The following is an 8,499-nucleotide window of genomic DNA, read 5'->3' on the forward strand; positions in this document are numbered from 1 at the left end:
CAATTGGCAATCCTATAATCAGGAACGTTTAGGATGTGTCTACGAAAGAATGGTCTCATGAGTCTAACTTCTTTAGATTGCATTCTCCCAATCACATATTCCTTGGACTTATCGTTTAAGCATATAACATTTATATGAGACGGCTCAAACAATAATATTTGCCCTTTATATTTAAACTAGATTAGTTTAACATGTGAAATGTCCGTAAAGTATCATCATATGATTGGCTTTAGGGCACATTTCCAACAATCTCCCACTTGCACTAGAGCCAATCAGCTTGATCATCAGTGATGATACCTCTTCTGTAGTCATTTCATAAATGGCTGAATAGTAGGCCTAGACAATGGATATCTATATGTTATCCATAGAAGCAACCTTGAGAATAACGACGTCACCATTATACATGATTCTCAATCATGTGGTTCAGTCTCTCATTTGAGTTCGGACCTTGATGAGACCTTGATTCCCAGGCTTGAGCTATCGCCCCATTAGTGTCATAGTGTCAGTACACTAGATACACTTTCTGGTTGGAACCGAATAAAGAGTTCATAAATGAACTTTCCCATCCAAACAACATTGTTGTAAGCTTCTATATGGCAATATATTTTGCATTCATAATCGAACACACTAAAGTCATTACTTTAATGTTTCCATCCAAATATCTCTTTAGTCATAATAAAGAGATATCTGTTTATCTCTTCATTCATAATGAAGAAACATCCAATGATGGATTAGATTCACAATCTAATACATTTACGCTTCCATTACGTTACTCTAATTCTTCCTCATTCTTTGAGGAATCTATCCTTTAGTATTTCTTAAATACTTAAGGATTCACTTGACAGTTGCCATGGTTCTGATCCTGGGCTTGCACTGATATCGTCTTGTACCGTTCTAGGTACAACTCATATCAATGTTTTTCATACAATATGAAATACATAAATCCCCTTTATGCGTATGCATAAAGGATTCTATTTACGCATTATTTCCTTGGGAGTCAAAGAGTACGTTCTCTTTGAGAAGAGCAACTTCTTAGTCTCACTAGAGTTGTCCTATTGATTGAAGTTCATCATCATATGAGAAACTTCCTATCATCTTTTGTCTATTATTAGGAATTGATATAATCCAATTATATCATGAAATATATCATTATAGATTTCCATCCCATGTATATAGACTATATCTCCCATATACATTCTATCTTCATATAATGTTTTAAAGTCATAACTTTAACGAAGAAGAATTCTTTTTCATTTCCAAAATTAATATATCATATATATTTAAATTTTAGGAACATGATTAACTCCCACTAATCTTTTGTAAACCTAGTAAACAAAAGGTTCATTTACATCTTTATGAGAAATTAAACAATTTGAACTTTGTCTCATAAGATGCATATAGCTCCCACTAGCTTGCTAAGATTCATGATGGATGGATCTCTACAACTTATATGTCTTGTGATTCATAGTTTTAGACATATATATTATCAAGACTATCTTAATAATGGTTTCGGAAACCCATATAATGTCCAAACATTGAATCACCATTTAGTTGTAGCTAGCTATCTTCGAATTAATTGAAACCAAGACTACGTAAAAAATGGTTTCTTCAAAGTCAACCATCCTTTTGATTGTAGTTACCTTAAGCTACCAATTAGCTTATGAAGGTTTCATTATTTCGGGTCAAATGGTACTTTACCATTTCCTTGAGTATATATCATATATACACTCAATGTAGTCATAAGGATTTTCATTCTTATTTCTTTCGAATTAAGAGGTGTAACTCTATGACATAGTCATAAAGTTCAAACCATTCAACTGAGACGGTTTATAAATCCTTCTCAACTACCTTGGAGCTTGTGGTATAGGAACTAGGTTGTTTATATTTGTTGATTACTTTCTTGTCTCTCAAAGAACCCATTCTTTGAGTTCTATCTCTCGTTCATTTGCTTTTAGGCAAATCACATTAATGAACTACCCAACAAAACAACATTTGTTAGTTGGTTTATAGAAGCGATATCCAAAAGTTAATTTAAGGATATCCCACAAGATTGTTATCAAACAAATATTGCTTATTAGCTCACAACCCCAAATCTTAACATGCTTGAGATTTGTCTTTCTTTCCAACTACATCTTATGGAGTCATAAAAATTTGGAAGATCTTCTAATTGACAATCATATTGTTTTTAGAAGTATATATCCTATATATGGGTAATAGATAATATCTAACGAACTAAATCTTATTCGAGTTCGTTCTTCTCCTAATGGAGAAATCTATTATCTTACGATGCTTCTTTCCTTGATATCTTTCAAGGAGACTCATCTAAAGTGTTTCTTTTCCTTGGATCAAATCTAAGGAGGTAAATACTTTAGACGTCTTACTCATCAACTTACATTTCTTGAATTCTTTGAAAACTTTTGCAAAGCATTCGGACTTGTGTTTATTCAAAATAAACTATAGTCCAACCGAGAGTGATCTTCGGTGAATGTCATACAACATGAGTAGTATTATGTTTGTGGACAAGTGCCACTAACATCTAAGTGAATTAACCTCAACAACTTTGTGATTCTTTCTTCTTTCCAAAAGAATAAAGATTCGAACATTTCGCCTCTATACAATTTTAACAAGAAGGTATTGGATCCGAATCTAACGATCCAAAGCATCCATCAATGACCAACTCGTAATTTATGTTTTAGAGGTATCACAACTCAGTTGGGATTAGTCACTACCTTGCAACCTTTTGGGTTTTAAGCATCATTATATTCTAAACAGTTAACACTACCATATCATCTCTACTATAGAGACAATCAATTAGATTACCATAATCCAATCATTGATTAATAAAGAACAATGTTTTGTCAAACAAAACATTCATCCATCTCTACTATAGTGACGGAATTAAATTCCTTAAAATTGGAATGTAAAGACAATCTTTGGTTTTTCCAATTTCTTTGGTAGTTCATATGAGGAAGTAAGTACTATCTGCTTTCACAGAGATCTATATTTTATTCACGTTCCGAATGTGAAGCACCTTTTCTTCTCTCATATATCTTCTACTTCTTATTAGTCACACTTTTACAACGATTGTAAAGCATAGTTACTAATACGAAATCAAGCATTCAAGTAGAAGAACCAACTGTTTTGAACTATTCAAGAACAATTTACAACACCTTCGAAAGGTGTGTTCTTGAGACTTGCAAGACATTTCTTGCAAATACCCCTTCCAATGTCCATCCTTTCATAAAGAAAGTTTGTTCCCTTGGAGTTAATTATTATCTTCTTCATTTGACTTTCACCTTTGACTACATTAGTCATGGTCCCTAAACTCCCACTATCTCTCTTGAAACCTTTTTCAATTGTGTTATACACATCAAACAATTTTGGAGAGCGTGTGGATATTGGTCACTATATAGTTTACAATAAACTTAGTGAACCATTAGGATAGGGAAACAAAGGTGAAGTCCTTGCCTAGTTTCCGTCTTGTTAAGTGGTTTAACACTTCAACACTCAATGATTCAAAATCATCATAAGTCCATGTTAATGGACTATTTTTGTCAATCAACCATTATGTTCTAAACATAATTACAAACTTTCAAGAGTTGTTCAAGGCAACTCTCATTTCTTCATACAACAATTTGTAAGTGAAGAATCATGGCACATAAAGTGTCCATGCACTTGTAAAGTTCCTTGTTCATGTAACAAAGAAACAAGCACTAATGTTTGCATTGATTAAGAGTTGTTCAAAGCAACTCTTATTTCTTCATACAACAATTTGTAATTGAAGAATTATGACATTAAAAGTGTTGTCCTCTTTATGATAGACTTTTCTAACATATTCTTCTAATGATACATTATCAATAGGAAGATTGTGAGGATGAGATTACTTAAGTACATTTACAAGCCATTAAAGACAATCTATGATTTTGTAGTACCAAGTCCGGAAACTAAAGCTTTCGGCTTTTATTTGTCAAGTGTTGGATAACGTTTGCAAATATATTGGTAAACAAATACATAACGAATATAAATTGATTGATTTTAAGCCATTTGATTCGGGTCTTTAAATCAAATAGCACCACCCACTATTTTTGGCAAATTCCATATCCCTCATTGGAATTCGAGAGTTTTGGAGGAAACTCTTAGTAGGGTATGGGAGACTCACTACTACCAAGCCCACCTCAGAATTATATCATGTTGGCTAGCGTTAATAATAATGAGAGAGTACGCTTACTCATTTGTATCTCTTGCAAGTACCCATCTAATTTGGCCTCTAGAGAATGATGTCTCATAATTATATCATGTTGGCGTCATTGCACTTAGTTAAGTCGTTCCCACCATGCCTAGTTCGTGTAGGGGTTCAAGCATAGCCTCAGAATTATATCATGTTGGCTAAACTCGTTGCCTACCTCACTTCATCATGTATGTATATAGAACTCCTCCTTAGTGTAAGCACGCACTTTGTACTCCCCCATTATAGGGTGAAGCCGGTGTACGAGTCACATACGATCGGAGCCTACCACGGTGGAAGGCCACGAAAGAGTGTTCAAAGCACTCTCACGCTTATCAACTTAATAATGGTTTGGTTGAGGGTTTTTAGGTCTCATCACATATAAATATTCATTTTAATCTTTATTAAAACAATTTTGGTCCTATTACAACTATTGGTCCATTTGATTGTTTTTAGTTGTATATAATACTCCCACTATGCTTATAAAACGGTTTTTAAAGCAAGAGTATATGATACTACTAACATAACCTTTGCATTCATTTGATGGACTATATAGTTGCCTTAGGGCCTTAGGATGACTATGAACCTTTGTTTAGATTCAACACGAGCCTTGTGTTGAATCTCGGTCTAGGGATGGTGATTGATTTTAGTTACGCATTTAATCACATTAAGGCGTGTTGTCTTAGGGGCGTTGGACCCAACTACTTCATTTTCATGCATATCAAATAAAGCAAGAAAGAAGTACTTCAAAGTAAAGGTGAGCTTATGCTCATTACAACATTTGCTTAAAACAAATTACTTTAAAGTAAAGAAGAGCTTAAGCACTTTTACAACATTTGATCAAATCAAATTACAACCAAAATCTAATTTACACATTCCCATGGTTCAAACAAATTTGAAACGGCCTTTCACATAGCTCAATTATATTAGGCTTTAGGTTCATAATCACCCTTTAATTAATTAACTCTTTAACTAATTAAATAGAATGCAACATTTTCATTTGGCTTTTGTATCCATAAAATTGATTTAAATGGAGCTAAATGAAATGAAAATCCAATTCTCATTTAAAGAGACAAAACAATTTTGTTCTCAACCTAATTTGGGCCATCATGCAATAACCACAACTTTTTGGGCAATATTGCGAAAACATAAACTTTTGGAGTCACTTTGTAAAAAACACGAAAGTCCACTACTTCATTTAATTACACTAGAACCCAAAATTTAAACAATGTAAAAACTTCATTAAAGGAGCAAAACAATTTGTCCTTTAGCGTTTTTGGACCTAAACGTAAAAACATAAACTTTTGGGCCAAAGTGCAAATACACAAAAGTATCAAAACTTTATGTAATTGCATAAAAGGCCCCAAAAGTACCCCCACTAGGGGGTGGCCGGTTTTGGAAGAAGAAATGGAGTGATGTGTGTGTTGATTTGTGAGTTTTGACATAAAGCAATCAAGTGGTGCAAGTGGTGTGTGTGAAAGGAAATTAATCCTTACACACCCACCAATATCTCTTACACCATTTAAACAAATATCTAAAACATTTAAACATTTGAAAATCATAAAACATAAACTGACACACCCCGTCCCGAAGGAGGGCATGCTGGCCGTCACGTGAGAGTGACGTAACCATTTGCACAGTACGGAAGCTTTAAGATACAATTTATAAGTTGATACACCCGAAGGTGAGTCCTAATTTTGTCCAATCTGTCAGAACACCGTCGAATTCCTCGTAGTCACCACACCTTTGTGATTCCTGAACCTGGAGGGGCGCAAAACCAAAATTGAGTGGGTCAGTAAAACAATTCTTTTCCAAATCCAAACATTTCTCAAAACGTTGTAACCCCTCTCCGTAAAACCTGTATACTTTCCCAGAAATGTAAAATATAAATATACATATATATTCTCAAAACTTCATAACTACTATCTCAACATTTTTCTTTATCAATCATGCCATGCCATGTCTAATTCAACAGTTAAGTATGGATGCATCAACAATAATCATATCAGGTGCAAGAAAGTAATCAACCGGAGGCCCTCTAATAGCCTGTACGGTTGAACCTAGAGCTCAAAATCTATCACTCTCACTCTGCCGGAGTCACCTCTGTGACCCGTCCGGCCTTCTGCACACAAGTTACGCTCTAGTGCTTCTCATAAATCATCTGTGCACATAATCTAAGGTCACCCACCAGTCGGAATCTCACTAACACTCTCGCGACTGGCCTGTCGTACCCACTCCGCGTGGACTGTACGACTAGCATCTGCTTGGATCCAAGGCGAGCGTGCGATGCGGTGAATACTATAAGCACTAAACCATGGTGCAGGATTTGAGCTCAATATATATCAACATCATCATAACAGTATTTAAATACTCACCTGTGCGTCTGCCGCACCAATTCATACATATGCATCGTATCTCAATTCATACTTTTCATATCATTTCATGCATGGCAATTCGATTCACATTTCTATATACTTTTCATATACTTTTATGCATGGCATCTCAACTAATATATCTCATATACTTTTATACATTTTCATTTAAAGCATAATTTCATGCATTTTCAATTTCTGGGAAAACGGCAAGTATATATGTATACGGAAAACAAAACTGCCCACTCACCTGGAGTTCGCCCTACAACTCCCTAGTACAATACGCCAAGGCGTCATGACGATCGGCGCCTAAAACAATAATCAATTCCAACCTCAGAATTCATATCGATAGAATATATAACTTATATAAAATACGTCACTACGTAGATTGATCCGGAAGATCCACCACTCAGATTTTAAATCCATAACTTCCAGAGGTCCACATTATACCTCTAGGACAACATCCTAAAATTTCATTACCATCCAACGGTCGGATCTCCGTCAATTTCCAAAACTAAGTGACGGTTAACATTTTATATTATGGACTTACAATTCCAATTCCGGAAGATCCGTAGCTCGGATTCCCAATCCGTAAGTTCCAATAATCCTCAAATATTACGTATTACAACGTATCAAAGTTTGGTAACGATCCAACGGTCGGATCATCAATTCACATTTTCACCTAAATGTGAAAACTATAAAACGTTATTTGAACACCTAACCAACAATCCTTAATAACTTTCTCATACGGTGCTCAAATTGGGTATATGAATATACCACGGTGATCTACTCGACGTCACGGACGTCGACATATTTTTAAAATAATTTTATTTTTATTTTTTATTTTTACTGTAGCACCTTCTTCTTCCTTGGGTCGCCGGACTGGTTTTTCCGGCGGCCGTTTTCTGGGCAGTTTTTCAAATTGCCATACCTTTGTCATTTCTCAACGAAATCAAGTGATTCAAAAACGAAAGTTGTAGCCCTTGAAGAGACAAAGAGAATGGTACCTTGAAAAACATCTAGTTCGCCGTGGTTTGGCCGGAAACGGCCTCGAAAGCCTCGGAGGTCGCCGGAAACTGGGTATTTTTCAAATGAGTATAACTTCTTCAATACTCAACGAAATTGAGTGAAACAAAAAGGAAAGTTGTAGTACTTGACGAGACGAAGAGATTGATACCTACCTCGACTCCTAACTCGCCGGGGATTCGCCGGAAAACGCCTCGAAAGCTCCGGCCAAACTTTGAACTTGTCGATCTCCGTGTTCTTACGTCCAAAAACTTCCAACGAAGCACTCCGAGCTTCCTTGGGACCTCACCAAGCTTTCTATGAGCTTGGATTGTCCTAAAACAGAGTCAATTCGAAGATCATGAACAGTGCACTTTCACGGGAACTTTGAAACTAGGATTTTCCGAAGCAAAACTTACCTGAAATGGATACCATCGTGATCGTGGAGGTTCCAGGAGTTTGATGGTGGTTTTAAATCCGGCGTTGGTATTAGTTTTAGGTGGTTTTGATGGTTGCCTGTGTGTTCGAGAGGGTGAGAGAGAGAGAGTGAGGTCTGAGGAAGAGAGAGAGTATGAAGGACAGTATACGGGAAATGGGGAGGGAATCAGGGCATGAGGCCCTACCTAAATCCCAAACACAACATTGCAACCTAGTTTTAGTCCCTAACACTAATTAACATTCTAATTAACCATAGTTTAGGAACTTTAGATAACACAAATGTCGTACATTTACGCACCTTAATCCCGTTTAAGGGCATTTTTGTAAGTTCACGTCCTCAGAATTAGTAATTCCGGGACGGGCTGTGACATAAACTTTATGAAATAAACCAAAACTTTGAATCAAAACACAAACCTTTTTGTTCTTGGCAAAAATGTCAAGAACAATGAAGAACATTCA

The 8,499-nt window shown here is 35.7% G+C and overlaps 1 long non-coding RNA gene across 1 annotated transcript; it reads right to left on the reverse strand.

Moving 5' to 3' along the window:
• Window positions 1-5,797: 5,797 nt before the first annotated feature.
• On the reverse strand, window positions 5,798-8,204 carry LOC139196368 (uncharacterized). The gene is made up of 5 exons (XR_011581201.1): window positions 8,022-8,204; window positions 7,779-7,938; window positions 7,605-7,673; window positions 6,848-6,906; window positions 5,798-5,986 (listed from the first exon to the last, which is right to left on the reverse strand). It is a non-coding gene; the product is annotated as an uncharacterized lncRNA (long non-coding RNA).
• Between the last annotated feature and the right edge of the window lie 295 nt (window positions 8,205-8,499).

The sequence above is a fragment of the Malus domestica genome, chromosome 01 (assembly GCF_042453785.1).
Source record: "Malus domestica chromosome 01, GDT2T_hap1".
Lineage (NCBI taxonomy): Eukaryota > Viridiplantae > Streptophyta > Magnoliopsida > Rosales > Rosaceae > Malus > Malus domestica.